A 21,645-nucleotide genomic window follows, 5' to 3' on the forward strand; every position below is an offset into this window, starting at 1 on the left:
TGTCCCATCATTGAAATGTTCCCACAATCAATGGACTCACATTTAAAGACTCTTCATCTCACGTTCTCAATACCTATTGCTTATTTATTTATTATTATTATTTATTTCTTTTTGCATCTGCACAGTTTGTTGTCATTTGTAGTCTGGTTGAATGTCCAAGTTGTTGCGGTCTTTCACTGATTCCATCACGGTTATTAGTCTTATGATTTCTTGTGCATGCCTGCAAGAAAATTAATCTGTGGGATGTATATGGTGACATACATGTAATTGGATAATACATTTGGTTTGAAATTTGAACTTTGAACTCTGCGCAGTCGGCACCTGAGGTCAGGATTACCCCTGGATTTCTGGAGTAGCTGGGTAGCAGCTCTACAGCTGAACTACTATTCGGTTATTGTTAGTGGAGTGCTGATAATTGAGAGCATACTGACCAACTGCATGACAGTATGGTACACTAGCTGCAATAAGATTGACTAAAAGGTTCTTCAGTGAGTGATCAGGACTGCACAGAGCATTACTGGGACACAACTAACAGATATGGAAGCCACCTACAACTCACAGAGTCCATGGCAGACTGGCAAAATCATCCCACCCCAGTAATCACCTGTTCAATCCCCTCTCATCTAGTAGGAGGCATGGAAACATCTCTGCACGGATATCCAGACTGAAAAACAACTTTTTCCCTGCAGGGCTGTCTGGCTGCCCCCTCCTCAAACTCACCCACAGTCCATAGACACTCCGGTCAATCACTCTGTGCAATAATGGGCATAATTCTTGATGCTATTTTATATTTAATCATTGTATTTTGTCACATGGGCATGTGCAACACTTGAATGGGGCAGCCACTCTTTCTTTTAATTTTAGAGTTGTTTGTTTTTAATTCAGGTAAATGTCATTCTAAATAACTCAGACATTATTTTTAAATGGAGTCATTGTGTTTATAGTAATTGAATTACCAGTATACTGGTTTGCACTGCGTGGTGAAGCATTGCAATCTCATTGTCCTCACAATAAAGCTGAAACTAGTAGCAGTTTCGAACGGCCACAAGCGTGTGACTCAGGCTTTTTAATATAAGCCTGAGTCACGATCTGGGTGCAGGTCAATGGGACTAAGCAATTTAAATGGTATGATATGGACTAGATGAGCCATAGGACCCATTTCTATAACACAGAGAAAACTGTGTTAATCTCTATGGTTGCGGAAACCTCAGTAGACGGCAATCAACTCTCTCATACTTATGAAGTTATGTGACTTGAGTTCATTTGGTATATTCAGAAATATATATATATTTTCTGAATATATATTCAGAAAGATATTATGATTAACAATGAATAAAAAAAAGATGTAAGCAAAAATTACAACAATGTATATACTTGATGCAAGTTTATGAGTGAAACTTTGACAAAGTTCAAAGTTCAAAAGTTCAAGTAAATTTATTATCAAAGTATGTATATGTCACTGTGTACAACCCCGAGATTCATTTTCCAGTGGGCATACTCAATAAATCCATAAAGGAGTAATAACTATAATAGAGTTGGTGAAAGACTGCACCAACTTCAGTGTTTAACCAGTGTGCAAAAGACAAAAAACTGCAAATACAAAAATAGAGAAATAATAATAATAATAATAATAATAAGTAAATAAGCAGTAAGTATTGAGAACATGAGATGAAGAGTCGTTGGACATCAGTCCATTGGTTGGGAGGTCATTCAACGATGGGGCAAGTGAAGTGGAGCGAAGTTTCCCTACTGGTTCAAGAGCCTGAAGGATAATAAGTATTCCTGAATTTGCTGGTGCAAGTCCTGGAGCTCCTGTACCTTCTTTCTGATGGCAGCAGCTGGGAGAGAACATGACCTGAGTGCTGGGGGTCCCTACTGGTGCATCTGTACTGATGGAGATTGTGGAGGAGATGTAGTTGCCAATCCAAACTGACAGGGGTCTGCAAGTGATGAAATCACGGATGCAATTGCACAAGGAGGTATTGAGGCCAAAGGACTTGAAGTTTATTGAGTTTATTGTCATACGCTCATGTACGTACACTTCAGAATCATAATTAGGCTTACTATCACTGGCATGTTTCATTAAATCAGAACAGCAGTACAATGCAATACATGATAATATAGAAAGAAGCTAAAATAATCAAGTAAATCAATTGCAGTAAGTATACGTATTTTGAATAGATTGAAATAGTGCAGAAACAGAAATAATATATTAAAGAAGTGAGGTAGAGTTCATGGGTTCAATGTTCATTTGGGAATTGTATGACAGAGGGTAAGAAGTTGTTCTTGTATCACTGAGTGGGTGCCTTCAGGCTTCTGTACCTCCTTCCTGACGATAATAATGAGAAGAGGACATGTCCTGGCTAATGGGGGTCCTTAATAATGGATGTCGCCCTTCTGAGGCACCGCCTTTGAAGATGTCTCAGGTACTATGTAGGCTAGTACCCAAGATAGAGCTGACTAATTTTACAATTTTCTGGAGCTTCTTTGTCCCACATACAAGACAATGATGCAGCCTTGCAGAATGCTCTATGCAGTACATCAATTGAAGTTTTCTAGTATTTTAGGTGACAAACCAAATCTCTTCAAACGGTTAATGAAATACAGCCACTGTCTTGCCTTCTTTATAGCTGCATCAATATGCTGGGAGCAAGTTAGATCTTTGGAGAGCTTGACAGCCAGGAACTTGAAATTGTTCACTCTCTCCACTTCCGATCCCTCTGTGAGGTTTGGCTTGTGTTCCCTCGTCTTATCCTTCCTGAAGTCCATAGTCAGCTCTTTTGTCTTACTGACAATGAATGCAAGGTTATTGCTGCAACACCACTCAACTAGCTGGTATATCTCACTACGGTATGCACTCTCAACTCTACCTGAGATTCTACCAACAATGTTTGTATCATCAGCAAATTTATAGATGGTATTTGAGCTATACCTAGCCACATAGTCATGGGTATGGAGGGAGTAGAGCAGTGGGCTAAGCACATATCCCTGAGGTGCACCGGTGTTGATGGTCAGTTAGGAGGAGATATTATCACCAATCTGCACAGATTGTGGTCTTTTTATTAGGAAGTGGAGGATCTAATTACAGAGGGAGGTATAGAGACCCAGGTTTGGTAGTTTATTGAATAGGACCGTGGGAATGATGTTGTTAAATGCTAAACCATAGTCAACGAACAGCATCCTGACATAGGCATCTGTATGATGACATCACAATTGTAGGCTGCATCTTGGGTAATGATGAGTCTGAGTACAGAGAAGAAATTAAGAACCTGGTGGTATGGTGTGAAGACAATAACCTATCCCTCATCGTCAGCAAGACAAAGGAATTGGTTGTTGACTTCAGAAGGAGTAGTGGACCGCATGACCCCATCTACATCAGTGGCGCGCAGGTGGAACAGGTCAAAAGCTTTAAGTTCCTTGGGGTGAATATCACAAATTACCTGACTTGGTCTAACCAAGCAGAGTCCACTGCCAAGAAGGCCCGCCAGCACCTTTACTTCCTGAGAAAGAAATTTGGCCTGCCCCCTAAAACCCTCACTAATTTTTATAGATGCACCGTAGAAAACATTCTTCTTGGGTGCATCACAACCTGGTATGGAAGTTGTCCTGTCCAAGACCGGAAGAAGCTGCAGAAGATCATGAACCTAGCCCAGCACATCACACAAACCAATCTTCCATCCCTGGACTCACTTTACACTGCATGCTGTCGGAGCAGTGCTGCCAGGATAATCAAGGACAAGACCCACCCAGCCAACACACTTTTTGTCCCACTTCCCTCCGGGAGAAAGTTCAGGAGCATGAAGATTTGTATGGCCAGATTTGGGAACAGCTTCTTTCCAACTGTGATAAGACTGCTGAACAGATCCTGACCCGGATCTGGGCCGTACCTTCCAAATATCCGGACCTGACTTGCACTACCGTACTTTCCCTTTTCTATTTTCTAACTATGATTTATAATTTAAATTTTTATTATATTTATTTTGATTTGTACTTTAGGGAGCGCGAAGCACAGAAACAAATATCACTGTGATGATTTTACGCTCTAGTATCAATTGCTTGGTGACAATAAAGTATTTATTTGTATTTGTATTGTCCAGGTGATCTAAGGCCATGTGTAGAGCCACTGAAGTGGGAACTTCCAACTGTAGCAATGAGAGTTTGAAAATGTCAATGAATACTTCCGCCAGTTGGTTGACACAAGTTTTCAGAGCCTTACCAGGTACTCCATCGAAACCTTCCGCCTTGCGAGGGTTCATCCTCCTTAAAGACAGCCTAATATCAGCCTCTGAGACAGAGATCACAGGGTCACTTGGTGCAACAGGGCCCCTCATAGCTGTAGTTATATTCTCCCTTTCAAAGTGGGCACAGAAGGCATTGAGTTCATCTGGTAGTGAAGCATTGCTGCCATTCATGATATTAGGTTTTGCTTTGCAGGAAGTAAAGTTTTTGCAAATCCTGCCAGAGTTGACATGGATCTGATGTCGCCTCCAACCTCACTCAGAATTGTCTCTTCACTCTTGAATTAGCCCTCCACAAATCATACCTGGTTTTCTTATACAGGCCTGGGTCACCAGACTTAAATGCCACAGAGCTAGCCCTCAGCAGACATCAGACTTCCTGGTTCATCTACAGCTTTTCGTTTGGGAATGTACAGCAAGTTTTTGTAGGCACTCACTCATCCAGGTTTTAATGTAGTTGGTAATAACTGCGGCGTACTCATCCAGATTCGAAGATGAATCACGGAATTCAGTCCAGTCCACCGATTCAAAGCAGTCCTGTAGGCACTCCTGTGCTTCCCTTGTCCATACCTTCTCGGCCTTCACTACCGGTGTTGCAGTCTTCAGTCTCTGCCTCTATTCAGGGAGTAGAAGTACAGCCAGGTGATCAGACTTTCCAAAGTGTGGGTGTGAAATAGCAGAGTAGGCATTCTTGATGGTGGTGTAACAGTTGTCCAGTGTGTCGTTTTCTCTGGTAGTACAAGTAATTTGTTAATCGTAATTATTTAGTGACTTTTTCAGGCTGCCTGGTTAAAATCCCCCAAAATGATGCTGAAGGTGTCAGGGTGTGTTGTTTCGTGCATATTGATCCCATTGTTCAGATCATCTAGAGCCTGTTTGATATTGGCCTGAGCTGGAATGTACACCACTACCAAAATAATCCCAGAAATCTTCCATGGCAGGTAAAATGGATGGCACTTAATTGTGAGATATTCCAGGTCTGAGGAGCTGCATTGGGACAACACTGATTTTGTGTGCACATGTACGCACAGGTGTAATTGAAAAACTTACTTGCAGTAGCATCACAGGCACATAGCATTATATAATCAGCATTCAAAGAAAAACATTAATTAGGCATAAATTATACACAATCTTTACAAGAAAGAACACAATTAGAACAAAAAAAAAGTAAATTTCCCTAACAAGAGAAAATCATCAGATGCTGAAAATCAAAGTAATACATACAAAATGCTCAGCAGGCCTGCGAGCACCTTTGGAAAACAGTAAACAGTCGATGTTTCAGACTGAGACGCTTCATCAGGACTTGGAAAAAAAGGACATAAGAAGTCAGAGTTAAATGGCAGGGAATTAAATTTCCCTGACATTTTCTTTCAGCACCCACCTCCCCCCAAGATGCTGTTTGACTTGCGGAGTTCCTCCAGTAAGTTGCAGGTAAAAAAGAAAATAGGAATCTCTTGAAGGCACAGGACCCAACAGAGGAAGTGGACCAAACATGTTTAATAAGAGAATTGCAAGATAATATTAAATCAAGGCTAAAGATTGAAAGAAGAGCAATGTGCTGATGGAATGGGAATTTTTCATAATTCAGCAATGCAGACTAAAATGTTATGAGAAAAAGAAAGTGGTGTACAGAAATAATTAAAAATAAAGTGATTTACAGAGAAAGATAGATGGAACAAAGAGAAAGAGGAGTACAAAAAGAAACATGTTCCTAACTGACTGAAAGCAAAAATAGTGGAAAAGTGACAGAGTTTGATAATAAACATTGCAGATGCTGGAAATCCAAAGCAACACAAACAAAGTGCTGGCAGGGCTCAGCAGGACTGATAGCTTCGATGGAAAAGTTGCTGTTTCGGGCTGAGACCCTTCACTGGGAATGGAAGGAAGAAGGAGAAGTGAGAGTCAGAAGGTTGGGTGAGGGGAAAAAGAAGTACAATTTGATAAGTGAAGGGGAGAGGGGGAGGGGTGTGAATAAAGAGCTGAGAAGTTGATTCGTGAAGGAGATAAAGAGCTGTAGAAGGTGGAATCTGATAGGAGCGGCCAGGAGACCATGGAAGATAGGGAAGAGGGAGGAACACCTGAAGGAGGTGATGGGCAGGCAAGGAGATAAGGTGAAAGAGAGAACACGTTTTATCACTGTCTTAACAGAAGAAAGATACAGAAAGCCTCCCAACTGTAATAGAAAATGGTAGATCTAAACTGAAAGAGGAACTGAACAAATTTAAAATGTGTGAAGAAGTAGATTTGGAGAAAATGACCCAGCAGCTGAATCTTTGAAAGAGGTGGCATTCATAGCAATATATTAAAAAGGGTACAACAGCTTCAGAATCAGATAAATAAATAGTGCAAAAGATGAATAACAAGTTAGCCTTTACATTTTTATGGACCTTTCTGAAATCTGATGGCAAACAGGAAGAAACTACAGTATTCCTAAAACACTGAGTGGGGGTTTTCAGGCTCCTGTGCCGACGCACCACCAATAACTCTCGGAGACGGGAGGTGAATGATAGGCTTTTATTAGCAGCAAAAAGGGAGCCCACTACATCTTGGAGACTGAGGGAGGAGCAGTGCCCCAATCGCCTTTATACAGGGGTCTGTGGGAGGAGCCACAGGAGCAGTCAGCAGAGGGGCGTGTCCAGACAGGTATACATAGTTTACCACATGTGCCTTCTCCCCGACAGTAATAATGAGAAGAGGGCATGTCCTGGATTTAAGGGTCTTTAATGATGGACTCGTGAAGATGTCCTTGATGGTGGGGAGTATTATGCCCATGATAGAACTGGCTAAGTCTGCAGACTCCTGTGCATTGGAGCCTTCATACCAGGTAGTGATGCAACTAATCAGAATGTCCTCTACTGTACATCTGCAGAAATTCGCAAGAGTTAGAGGGAGAAGCTGAGCAGGAGAATGTACCCATAAAATCATGTGGGTGATAGATAATGGTAAATGCAGACATTCTTTTCCCAAAAGTTGGGAAATCAAGAATTAGTGTTTAAGTGACAGGGGAGAGGTTTAATAGAAATCCGTGGACAAACTCTTTCACCTATTGGGTGCTCCATATATTAAATGAACTTGTACTGTACTTGTACAGGTAAATGGATGAGAAAGGTATCGAGGAATATACAGCAAATGTGGGCAAAAATAACTAGCTTGGATGGGGCATCTTGGTTGGCATGGACTGGATGAGCCCAAAGTCCAAAGTTCAGTGTACATTTATTATCAAAGTATGTAGACTATATGCAACCTTAAGATTCGTCTCCTTCTTACAGGCAGCCAGAAAACAAAGAAACCCAATAAAACCCATTGAAGAAAGACAGAATGTGCAGGAAAATAAATCAGTTGTGCAAACAATAAAAGTAAGTAAATAACATTCAGAACTGAATCTCATAAAAACCACAGTCACAAAGCCAGTCCAGGAGCCTGCTGATTGCAGGCCACTACCTCAGTTCCATACAGAGCTGAACTTTACCGAGCTGATCATTGGCCTGTCCTCTGCCTCTGGCCCCAACACCCTGACCTTTTCAGTCTAGCCCAGCACTTAAATTGGCCAGACTGCGGGTCATTCCTCGCTCTCGAACCCAGGTCATGTCACTTTGATACGCTATCTGGCCCGGGTCCTGCCACCTCAGTTCAAAGCCACAACCACCCCCTTTGAGACTTCAATCCATGTCACAAAAATGCCAGACCATATAGGTTCAGTAGCTCAACTCCGAAAGGGAAGTTACAAGTTACTGATTTCAGTGATGGTTTTTGAGGAAAAAGTATGATTAATAAAGTAGTTGGTAGTTTTGTTTGATGCCAGAAAATCGTTGCTGTACTGCACCAGGCCCTTGTTAAGCCAGTATCATCATAAAGTCTTCGACCATCCATGCTGTATAACTCTATGGCTCTATGATAGACAAAGCCAACACCCTTGGAGATGATAAGAATGAAAGAAGATCTCAACAAGACTTATAAAATGATTACAGGGCTTGTCAAAGTGGAAGTGGGCATGAAGATCCCAGTCAGATGTAGGGTCTCAGCTGTCCACTTCCCACCATAAGTGTTGCCTGACTGCTGACTCCCTCAGGGAGTTTGTTTTATTTTCCTCTCTGGATTCCAGCATCTGCAGTCTCTTGTGTCTCCATGATGTTTCCCCTGGTTGGGGTATGTAGAACCAAGGGTCACATCTCTAAATTAAGGAGTCAATCATTCAGAGTAGGGCCAGGAAGAAATTTCTCCACTTGGAGGGCGATGAATCCAGGGAATTCCTGGCCTCAGGTCTGTGAAATGCTCTGTAACATCAGAGGCAGCAAGTGGTAAATTAAAGGCCATTTGCTTAGTTCAGCAAAGAAAGCTCACGGTAAGTGATTAACCATGATCTTACGAATGGCAGTACAAAAGGGTATTTCCAATCGTGGAACCAGAGGGCACAATTTCAAAATAGAAGAACAGGGATGAGGAGGTATTTCTTTATCCAGAAGGTGGTGAATCTGTGGAATTTATTGCAACAAATGGCTGTGGAGGCCAAGTCATTGGGTATATTTAAAGTGGAGGGTGATAGTTTCGCGATTAGTAAGGTTGCCAAGGGTATTTGTGAGAAGTCAGGAGAATGGTGTTGAGAGGGTTAATAAATCTGCCATAATCGGATGGCAGAGCAGACTCGATGGACTAACTTGCCTCATTCTCCTCCTGTGTCTCACGGTCTTAAGGCGACACACTCTAGCTTCTATTTCTTATGACCTTCCATTACCTTGCTCCCATCTCTTCAGTTGAAAACGAGCGAAAGGAAGAGATGTCTCATCTCAAACTGTTCTGAATGTTAAAAGTATGAAAATAGGGCAGCAGTTCCTCTGTATAGCCACAGTATGCTGGCAGCTCAAAAGCTGCACATAATTTAGTGCAACACGGACACCTTTTGACTGATTGCATCCTGCAGATCCTGTCGGATCTAATTATTTAATTGCTGAGGAGGTTAGTGCTAGCAGCTGACTGCGCTGTTTTTCCATTACCTGCACCTGGTGTAATGGTGTAGTACAAACGCTGAAGGATAAAGCTTCCCTTTCAACAAGTTCCTTTATAGCTTACAGCCCTTCTATATTATAGACAAAGCAATTGTATCTATTATGGGCGGCAGGGGTATGGAGGTTATGGTCCCCGAGCAGGTTGATGGGAGCAGGCATTTCAAATCACACTGTGCATACTTGATGGGTTCAAGGGCTTTTTCCTTTGACTCTACATGAACAACAATGGCAAGACCAAAACTTAAAGACCAAAAAAGCAATATGAGACAGAACTTTTAAGTTAATGATATCTATAAATCAGACAACATACTTCCTTCCATGAACACAAGTGGTTCTGCACACACACAAAATGTTGGAGGAACTCAGCAAGTCAGCCGTCATCTTTGGTGAGGAATAGGGGGTCAACAATTTGGGCCAACACCCTTCATCAGGACCTTCCAGGACAGCCTTAATAGAGGGTTGAAAAGTTGACTCTTCATTCCTCTCCGTAGATGCTGCCAGACCTGCTGAGTTCCTCCAGCATTTTGTGTGTGTTGCTTCCTTCCATGAAGTGAAGATTTATGAAAACACTGAGGTTTCAATAATCATTAATACTGATCCAAGGTGTGGTCATAAGATTGCTCAGGCCATATAGCAATATCAGGGGCAGTACCATAGTGATGGAGGTAGCATTGTAGTGTAGCGGTTAGCGCAATGCTTTACACTGCCAGCTGTAAGATTGGGATTCATTTTCCACTGCTATTTATAAGGAGTTTGCATATTCTTCCTGTCACTGACAGGAAGTCAGTGGTTTCACTGGGTGTTCTGGTTTCCTCCCACATTCCAAAGATGTACAGTCTGGGTTAGAGACTTGTAGGCATTCTATGTTGGCACAGGAAACATAGTGGCACTTGTGGACCGCCCCAGCACAATCTTCACTGATTTGATTTGATGCAAATTATGCTTTTCACTGTAAGTTTTGATGTACATGTGACAAAGAAGGATAATCTGTATCATTATCATTAGCAAGGAGACAGACCTATTGGTCTAATTAGTCTATTCTGACCATGTCGTTCACTCAGCGAGTCCCAGCTTCCTGCCTTTAGCCGATATCCCTCCAAGCCTTGTTCCTCCATGTACCTTGCCAAGTGCTGCTGAAATGATACTATTACCCCTGTCTCAACCACTTCTTCTGGCAGCTCATTCCATATACTGACCATCTGCATGAAAAAAATTGCCTTTCAGGTCCTTTTTTAATCTTTCCTCTCTCTTATCCTAAAACTAGTTTTGAACTTCCCCACCCTAGGCAAAAAAACTGTTATGATCCACCTTATCAATAAGTCTCATCACTTTAAACACTTCTATAAAATAGCACTTCCTTTTCTGACATTCCAAGGAATAAAGTTTTAGCCTAGCCAACTTGTCCCAATAACTCAGGGCACTAGTCCTGTCAACTTCTTTATAAATCTCCGTGCACTCTTTCCAACCTAATCACATGTTTTCTCTACAAAGTGACCAAAATTGTACAGAGTATTCCATGAACAGCCTCATCAATGACTTGTACAATGGCAACATGGTGCCTCAACTCCTGTTGTCTCTATGCAGGCTGATGAAGACAAGTTTCTGAACTACCTGTGACACACTTTCAATAAACTATATACTTGTACTCCCAAGTCCCTCTGTTCCATTGCACTCCCTAGTGTGCTCCCATTCATAGATAAGCTGTTTTGACCTTCCAAAGAGCACCTTCTCACTCTTATCTGTATCAAAATCTTTTTGCCACTCCTTGGCCCACTTCCCTAACTGATCAAAATCCCCCTGTAACCTGTGAGCACCTTCGTCACAGTCCACAACCCCTCTTAACTGTGTGTCACCTGCAAACTTACTGATCGATTTTAATTGTGTGAATTTAAATTTGTTCTGTTGGTGTGATGGCATTTGAGCTCATGTGTAATAGATCATTATCATTGCCCCTGGATGGTCATTTGTTAATTTACTCATTATGTTACACTGAGGTGAAGGGTCTGTGTATGTGTGTAGGTGGGAGGGAGGAACTGGGCTTGTTTTTGCACTTGTTTCGTCCCTTGTTGTGTTCTGTGTTGTTCTGCTGAACACTGTGGGCATGCTATGTTGGCGCTGGAATGCGTGGTGACACTTGTGAGCTGCTCCCAGCATGCCCTTGGGGGTGCTGGTTGTTGAAGCAAATGATGCATTTCTCTGTATATTTCCAAGTGCAGAAGATAAATAAACTTGAATCTTGAATTTCAAAATATAGCTATTGGTCAAGACTGTTTTAAAAATACCCTTGACTATAACATTTTGTCCATTTCCTTTAAATCTGGGTTCCCAGTCTTTTTTTTATGCCATGGACCAATGTCATTAAACGTTCATGGACCCCAAGTTGGGAACCCCTGCTTTAGATAAAAGGAGATATAAAAAACTGCAGAGGCTAAAATCTGGATCCACAAGCTATCTTCTGGAGGAAATCCCTGGCTAAATTTCCCTAGATGATTCCATGAACTTTGGAGTTTGGAAAGTACTGTCTGGTGAGGTGCTGGAGGAAGATACTTTTAAGACATTTGGGATGCACCTGGACCAATATTTTGATTGCGAAAGCATAAAAGATTACATATTTTCAAAGTTCAAAGCAGATTTGTTATCAAAGTTTAAAAATATCACCATATGAGATTCATTTTCTTACAAGTATTCACAGTAGAACAAAGAAATACAATAGAATCAATGAAAAACTACATACAAGGACTGACAGGTAACCAATATGCAAAAGGCAATCTTGCAAATACGAAAAAACAAATAATAGTAGCGATAAATAAATAAGTAAATAAATAATACTGAGAACGTGAGTTGTAGAGTTCTTTAAAGTGAGTCCTCCGTAGGTTGTGTTCATGCTCAGTTTAGTGTTGTGGTGAGTGAGGTTATCCAGGGAGATGGGGTTAGTGTAGATAAGTGCAATGGATGGCGTTTACAGGTGGGCCAAAGGATTTGCTTCTGTTTTGTGCAACTCTGTAATTGAATGAATCTGCTGTGTGATATTTACAATGCTCTGAGTAAGAAAAACTTCTCTTCAGTTCAAGATTGCTGGTTCTGCTCACTGCTCTGCAATGTTTACTCCGTCCGCTCTTTGCTGTACAGCAGCTGAGGCCATAGGCCTGCTTCGGCTGCTCCGGGCTTCATGCCTACGGACTCACTCTCATTCTGAATGCTGTATGCTTGCTTTCATTGTTTGCACGATTTCTTTTCTCTCTCTCTCTCTTTTTCTGGGGTCTTTTGAGTTTCTTGCTTTGTGGCAATCTGTAAGGAGACAAATCTCAAGGCTGTATAATGCATACATACTTTGATAATAAATGAACTTTGACCTTTGAACATTGAACCTTTTACTTAAGCATGTATATTACCTCAGATCCCGATGTTGTTTTGATAAGGGCTAAATGATAATCTTTTCTATGTTCCTATCATATAATTCAATAACAAACAGCAAGTTGGAAAACAGGTGTAATATTTTAAGACTTTTGGGGTTGAAAGCAGGCTCACATCACAGGGGTATTAGTCCCAGTCCTGAACACCTGTAATATTGTTTGTTACAGCAGGCTTAACGTGTCTCCTTGTCTCACTCCCATTCTGCTGACGCAGCTCAATCGGTTTATTTGTGGCAAAGCATAACGATGGAGTTGTATAATTGCACTGTTTATGTTTGCACAGGACCGGAGTCCCTGACTGTTAGATGCGATCATTTAATTGCTCAGGAGGTTAGTCCCAGAACCTGATGATTCTACTGACTCTGCAGTTTTCCCATTAATTGTGGCAGCTGCCCTAGTGTAAAGGGGTAGCCATGGCAATGGGAATGGGTAACTGTCTCTGATTTAGCCTCAAACTATTGACCCTATATCTGACTCTTTGATGAGCCAGCAGGCTTACTGTGAGGTTCCTGTAATGCGGCAATGATAACAAATCAGAGGGAAAACATTGAACACAGAACTGTACAGCACAGAAACAGGCCCTTCAGCCCACTACATTTTGCTGAAATAATTAAACTAGTAATTAAACACCCAACTAATCTAATTCCTTCTACCCAAAGATTGCCCACATTCCTCTATTCTTTGCATATTCACGTGCCTATCTAAGGGCATCTTAAACACCTCTGTTGTATTTACCGTTACTGCCACTCCTGGTAGAGCATTTGTAGGTGCCCACCATTCTCCTTGTAAAAAAAAATGTCCGTGTGTGTGTGAGAGAGAGAGAGAGAAAGTGGGTGAGAGAAAGAGGGAGAGTGAGTGAGAGAGTGGGCAAGAGAGAAAGAGAGAGAGAGAGAAAGTGGGTGAGAGAAAGAGAGGGAGAGTGAGAGAGGTTGTGTATGTGTGTGAGAGAGAGAGAAAGTGGGTGAGAGAAAGAGAGGGAGAGTGAGTGAGAGAATGGGCAAGAATGAAAGAGAGAGAGAGAGAAAAAAGTTGTGTGTGTGTGTGTGAGAGAGAGAGAGAGAAAGAGTCGGTGAGAGAAAGAGAGGGAGAGTGAGAGTGAGTGAGAGAGTGGGCGAGAGAGAGAGAGAAAGAGGTTATATGAGTGTGCGTGTGTATGTGAGAGAGAAAGAGAGTGGGTGAGAGAAAGAGAGGGAGAGTGAGTGAGAGAGTGGGCGAGAGAAAGAGGCTATATGAGTGTGTGTGTGTGTGAGAGAGAAAGAGAGAGAAAGGGGCAAATTGTAGGAAGGTATGCATTTTGAGTGGCTAGGAGAATGTGCATAAGAGTCTATGTCTGAGGAATTTTTGTGTGCGAGACAAGGTGTGAGAGGGAACAGATCATATGAGAGAGAGAGAGAGTGTGTGTGAAAGAGACAGAGAGGAAGATGTGAGAGTGAAAGGATGCATGAGAAATGCAGCAAACTGCATGTGAGTGTGAAAAATAGGGTGTGAGATTGAAAATAAGAAAGATTAAAGATTAGATTTAAGATTAGTATGTTTGTCACATGTACATCAAATCATCAAAACATCCAGTCAAATACACTTTTTGCATCATTGACCAACCCTGTCTAAGGGTGTGCTGGGGGCAGCCCGTAAGTGTCGCCATGCGTTTGGCAGCAACATAGCTTGTGCGCAACTTATTAACCCATTTGTCTTTGGAATGTGGGAGGAAATCAGAGCACCCAGAGGAAATGCACATGGTCATGGGAAATTGTAGTAAGGCCCCAGAGTTGAAAACTCTTATACTATAGGACAGGGTGGCACAGTAGTGCAGTGGTCAGCACAACGCTTTGCAGTGCAGGTGATCTGGTTTTAATTCTTGCTGCTGCTGCTGGTAAGAAGTTTGTACGTTTTCCCTGTGAACATGTGGGTTTCCTCTGGGTGCTCCGGATTCCTCCCACAGTCCAAAAACATACCGGTTGGTAGATTAGTTGCTCATTGTAATTTGTCCCATGATTAGGCTAGGGTTAAATGGGGGGGGGGGGTTGCTGGGCGGTGTGGTTCGAAGGGCCAGAAGGGCCTTTTCTGCGCTGTATCTCAATAAATAAATATATATTTAAATGTGAGGATACAGGGGGTGGGGTGGGTGGTAAACTCAGAAGGGATGTATGGGTCACTCTTTTGCAATAGAGAGTAAAATGCACTGCCAGAGTTGGTAGTGATGACAAATAATCTAGGGGCATTTAAAAGGCTCTTATTTAAGCATATGAATGTGCAAAGAACAGAGGGATATGGGCAATCTGTAGACAGAAGGGATTAGATTAGTTACTAGTTTAATTAGTTTGGTGCAACATTGAGGGCCGAAGGGCTTGTTTCTAAGATGTAATTTTCTATGTTCTGCATTCTATATTCTACACACTACTCCAGCTGACCAGTTTCTCCAATAGGATTGTGTGAACCTCCAGCCCATTCTGCCTGGGACAAAGGCAGCAGGTAAAGCTACATTGGCATCTCAACAGCTCCAGTAAAACAACATTCAGACTTGGAACTGCATCACTGCTCTTTCATGGTTTTTATTCATTTTTGGCACAAGAATGTGGTTGAGGAGGATGATAAAGCAGCCATGATGGAATGACAGAGAAGACTTAGTGAGCCAAATGGCCTAAACTGCTCCTATGTCTTGTTTATATGATACAAAGACCAGAACTTTCTGCCTTATGGAAGTATCTTGATCTTAGCCTGTCTTCCATGGTATTTCTATACACGGTACAGTATTACATTTTGTTTGTTTCTAAAGTTCAAAGTAAACTTATTATCAAGCTATCTATATGCCACCAGGTATCCTGAGATTCATCTATCCTGAGATTCAAGCAGAAAAGGTGCAAAAAGCCAAACGATTGACAAAGAACATTATGCTAAGCAGTTGATGAATAGTTAAAGGGATTTTTCACAGAAATGTGCTTTACTCATAAAATGCTGAAGGAAGTCAGCAGGCCAGGCAGCATCTATGGAAAAGAGTTAGCCGTCTACATCTCTGGCCAAAACATCGACAGTTTACTCTTTTTCATAGATGCTGCCTGGCCTGCTGGCTTCCTCCGTCATTTGGTGTGTATTACTTTGATTTCCAGCATCTGCAGATTTTCTCTTGTTTGTGCCTTACCTCTGCTGAGTGTACCTCTAATAGATACAATAAATTGCAACAGAAAGTTCTAGAAATAGCAGCACGTCCAGCGATACCTCAGGAGAGAGAAACAGAGTTAATATTTCAGATTCTTCTTGAACTATGATATATGTGTTTGTTTACTGCTGCCTTTGGCTTTTAGTTAATGATATAGAATAGATATCTGTACAACTTATTCTTTATGAGATGATCAGTCTCTCTCAAAGGACAATGGGTGATGATGAACGTCATCGCAAGCCTGGGCAGAAGGTATGGAGGTCCTGAGATGTCCAGACATCAAGATCCTCCCCCCGGCCTCACCAGTATAGTCCAAGGGAAAGCTTATGAAGTAATCCTTTTGGCATTAGCTTGGCTGCAGGAGCTGCTTGAAGGATGTTCAATAATGTCCAGTCACCTTAGGGGCTCCACTCTGGATTTGCTATTTGGGTTTATTCCTGTAGCCTTTGTCTCTCCTGAGGTTGCCCACAAGACAAAGGGGCTATTTACCCATAGATGGGGATCTGGTTCACAAGCACCAGGGCGTGCCCTCACACCGGTGGGCCTGCTTGCCGCACGTGCAGATGACAGATCTCCTCCTTCTTTATGAGGTGCCAGTTTACAAAAGTTGGTAAAAAACTGTTCTCCAGCAAAATGTTATCTCCGTCACTTTGAGTGGTTCCTGTGGAGATAGCAACATGTAAAGTTACAAAAGCAAAGTTGTACTAATGGTGGAAATCTGGAGCTGGAGTGGTAGTGTAGCATTATGCTATTAGAGCTCAAGGGAAACTTTTCAATACCACTGCTGTCTGTTGTCTCCCCTAACCTCATGGGTTTCTGCCGGGTGCTCCAGTTCCTCCCAAAGATTTATGGGTTAGTAGGCTAATTGGACATATAGACAGCAGGGGCATTCTGGGATGGAAGAGCCTGTCATTGTGCTGTACATCAAATAAATAAATTCAGAAAGTATCACAAATAGTTGGCTTTCTCTGCACTAAATGTGAAAGTTCTGTCAGAAAAAATGTTCCTCTTTCTACAGATGCTGACAAACCTGCTGACTATTTCCAATATCTGCTGTTCCATTGCTAGCATCTGTATTTTGTCTAAATTTTCATGGACGTTTTTGTATCAGATTGAAGACTTTCCTCAGAACCACGTAAATGTGTGTTTACTTACACATTTCAAAGTGTGAGGAAAAACACAAAGTGGTTGAGGACAAAGTTGTTATGAATTGTGAGTATAACCAATTCTTCTTTGATAACTCATACAAGGAGGATAGGCTGAGCAAACTAGGGCTTTTCTTTCTGGAGTACTGGGGGGCAAGTACTGACAAACAAGAGAAAATCTGCAAATGCTGTAAATCCAAAGCAACAGACACAAACTGCTGGAGGAACTCAGGCAGCATCTATTGAAAAGAGTAAACGGTCAATGTTTCGGGCTGAGACCCTTCATCAGGACTCAGGACCCTTCCAGATGAAGGGTCTGAGCCCAGAAATGTTTATTCTTTTCCATTGATGCTGCCTGCCCTAATGAATTCCTCCAGCATTTTGTGTGTGTTGCGAGGATGTGTGCTGACATGATATGGGTGCATAAGGTGATAAGAAGCATAGAAAGACTGGATGGATAGTGCCTTATTTTTTCGCAGGGCAGAAGTGGCTAATACAAAAGGACATAATATTAAAGTGATTGGATGAATGTGTGGGAGGGATGTCAGAGGTAGGTGTTTTTACGATGAGCGTAGTGAGTACATGGACTGAACTGCCAAGGCTGAACGGATACTTTCGAGAAATTTAAGAGACCCATAAATAGGCACATAGCTGAAAGAAATATTTACTTATTCATTTACTTATGGCAATATAGCGTGGAATAGGCCTTTCTGGCCCTTTGAGCCACACCGCCTATCAAACCCTGATTTAATCCTAGCCTAATCTCAGGACAATTTACAATGACCAATTACCCTGCCATCCAGTACACCTTTGGTTTGCAGGGGGAAACCGGAATGCCCAGAGGAAACCCATGTGGTCACAGGGAGAACGTACAAACACCTTACAGGTAGCAGCGAGAATTGAACCCAGGTCACCTGCACCGTATAATATTGTGCTAACAACTACGCTACCATGCTGCCCCAAATATAGGGTTATCTGAGAGGGAATGGGCAGATTGATCTTGAAATAGGTTAAAAGCTAGCAACAAAATTGTGGGTTGAAGGGCCTGTACTGTTCTCTGCTCTATACTTGCAAAGCAGGAAAATGCTACCACAGACTTTCATTGTTATATTTTCTGGAAGGGACTTTTAGCAAAGGTCATACTGATGGCAGAGCTGTGCATATTTCTACAAAGGATTAGTATGCTCCAAGTCTATTTCTGAATTTAAATTGGTATTCAAACCAACTCTGCATGGTACTTCCAGGATCTGAAGACAGTGCAGCTATGAAGATGACCTTCTTCCTAAGGTGCATAGTGGTAATTATAATTCAAAAGAATGCTGCATACAGTTTCTAATGAACCATGTTTGCAGAGGTCAAGCCTTCTGGGAAAAATAGCATTGCCCTTGAGAGCTTCGAGCACTGAGAAGCACACCTAGCTGTCAAGGGTCATGGTTCTATTATATGGAAGGTTTAAAAAAAAGTCAGTGGCATGTATTACTTGCAAGGCAGCAACTACAGAGATTATGTTTTTCCTTATCCGGTGTGGATCCATGCAAAGTTGCCTAGCTCTTAACTAGCCTCTGAAATGGCTGGGTAGTCTGTTTTGCAAAAGCTCCATAGCAAGACAAAGTCCACACAGATAGGAATGATTCAAGAAAGCAGGTCTTTGGGACCTTCTGAAGGGCAATGAAAGGTGGTTTTATCATGATGATTGCATCTAATGAAGGAATATAAATATTAACTTATCTTGTGATGAGGCACAAATCGAGTGGATAGCCAGAGACTTTTTTTTTCCCGGGGGGAAATAGTTTATAAGAGAGGGCATAATTTTAAGATGATTGGAGAAAAGTATAGGGAGGATGTCATAAGTACGTTTTTTTACATACAATGCCCTGCCAGGAGTGGTGGTAGATGCAGATACATTAGGGGCATTTAAGAAACTTTCAGAGAGGCACATAGAAAAATGAGGGCTATGTGGGATGGAAGGATTAGATTGGTGATTTTAGAGTGGGATAAAAGTGCAGCACAGCATTATGTTCTAAGTTCTATCATTCACCAAAGAGAGGACTTCCAAGATTATCACCCCGGCTAATGCACAACAAGTGTGAACTCAATGGGGAGAAAATTGTGGAGGGAGAAAAAAGCTGATGGTTTTAAGCCTATTAATCTCAGGAGGGAGGTCCAGACCAGCAGTCCATGGCATTTCATGGCTCAGTGGAAAGCAGGAATAACCTGGTGCAGGAATAAAGGTTAATTTGCAGTCAAAGTCGGAATGAGGCAGGGAAATGCAATGTTACTATTCATTTTGAGAAACTACTACATAAAAGCAGGGATCTGATGCTGGAGCTTTATAAGGCACTGGCTGAACCACTGTTGGAGAATTGTGAGCAGTTTTGGACCCCATATCCAAGAAAGGATGTGCTGGCATTGCAGAGGGTTCAGAGGAGGTTCACAAAAATGATTCTGGGAATGAAAGGATTAAAATATGAAGAGTTTTTGATGGTTCTGGGCCCGTACTCACTGGAATTTAGAAGAAAGGGGGACGATCTCATCAAAAAGTATCGAATATTGAAAGGCCTAGATAGAGTGGACATGGAGTAGATGTTTCCTATAGTGGGGGAGACAAGGACCAGAGGGCACAGACTCAGAATAGAAGGACAGTTCATAAAAAGGAGATGAGGAGGAATTTGTTTAGGCAGAGAGTGGTGAATCTGTAGAATTCATCAGTTGGATTCAGAGCATCAAAGGTTATGGGGAAAAGACAGGAGACTGGATAATACATCAACCATGATGGTATGGTGGAGCACACTCAATGGGCCAGATTTCCTAATCCTGCTCTGTGTCTTATGGTCTGCAGATTAGTGTGGAGCCAAAAGGTTTACTCCTCCGTTAGGCTCATCATCAGTATGAGACTGTCTTTTCAGTAATTGCTTCCAGAGATCCCAAGAATCATAAAATGTGTCTGATTGAATGCAAAGAAAGAGTCCTTCCTTTCAGCATTGACATACTGAATTAGTAATTTGCTTATTATTGTCACATATAGCGAGATACAGTGTGGATAAGCAGATTAAGAGCAAGATCCATGAAGCGGTAGATTGAATGAACTATTTGATGTCCATTTCATTCCCCATAGCCATTGGGAACAAACAAAACAGTAAAGTCTCTTGGGCACATCACAGTAATGGTGACAAGGCCACATCAATTCATTCCTCATGCCCACTGGGGAGACAAGAAAGCACAAAGCCCCTTGGGCACATTACATAATGGCATCAAGATCACATCAATTCATTCCTCAAGCATTTTGTTACCATTATTCCAATGTTGTGACTGCACATGATGCTATTGAGACCCCACTTGGAGCATTGTCTGCAACTGTGGTTAAAGGAATAATATCATTAAGCTGGAAAGAGTGCTGTAAAGATTTACGAAGTTATGACTAAGAATACAAGGCATGAGATGCGAGGGGAGACTGAATAAGCTGAGAAGATTTTTCTTTACAGTATAAGATGCTGAGGGAAGCCTGTTTTCCACAGTAGGGGAGCCTGTAACTAGAGGGCAAACTGGAGTTTAAAGCTGAGAGAAAGATTTAAAAGGGGCACACGAGGCAACTTTTTTCACACAGAGGGTGGTGGGTAAATGGAATGAGCCATCAGAGGAAGTAGTAGAGATAGGTACAATCACAGCATTTAAAAGACATTTAGACAGATACATGGATAGAAGATGTTTAGACCAGGGGTTCTCAGCTTTTTTTATGCTTTTGACCCCCACCATTAAGAGGGACCATTAACCATTAAGAGAAATACAGGTCAAACACAAGTGAATCCAACTAGCTCAAGTAGGCCACTTGGTCAGCATAGGTAATTTGGGCTGAAGAGCTTGCTTCCGTGTGTCTCACTGACATGAAACATAAATCTTACCTTTCTCCACACTGATGATCCCTTGGCCACTCAGGCATTCCAATATTTTCTGTTTTGTTCCAGAGATCCAGCTTTCATATTTGAATGTGATCAAACAGTGTGAGCACAATTCGCAGTCAGAGTAAAGCCACACAAACAAGAAAACATAAATAATTTATATCAAACAGTGTCCAGAAACTGCCACAAGTGTGTAGGCTTAGGCAGGCTGTCTTATTCAAGTCGAGTCAAGTCAAGTCAAATCAGATTTATTCCCTTAAGCATAAGTAAGTGAGATGAAAAATTTGTTTGCAGCAGCATCACAAACACCATGTAGAACATAAATTACACATAAATTAAATAAGACTAAAGAAAAAGTGTGCAAAATAAGTCATTAAGGAAAAAGAAAACATAATCAGAGACAAATCTATGTTAGTGCAAAAGGTGGTCTGAAGTGTTCAAAATAAATTTATTATCAAAGTACATATATGTCAACGTGTACCCTGTGATTCATTTTCTTGTTTACATTATGACAGAAACAATGAAAACTACAAAGATTGGCACAAAACCAAAGTGCAAAATTAGATAATCTGCACAAATAGAAAAAAGAGTAATAAATAAATAGATATTATATAAATACATTGTAGAAATAAATAAATATACTGTGAACATCAACTGCCCACAACTCATTAACCATAACCCATACGTCTTTGGAATGTGGGAGGAAATCAGAGCACCTAGAAAAAACCCATGTGGTCAAAGGGAGAATATACCAATTCCTTACAGAGAGCAGTGGGAAATGGATTGTGCTAATCCC

The sequence above is a fragment of the Hypanus sabinus genome, chromosome 17 (genome assembly GCF_030144855.1).
Source record: "Hypanus sabinus isolate sHypSab1 chromosome 17, sHypSab1.hap1, whole genome shotgun sequence".
Taxonomy (NCBI): domain Eukaryota; kingdom Metazoa; phylum Chordata; class Chondrichthyes; order Myliobatiformes; family Dasyatidae; genus Hypanus; species Hypanus sabinus.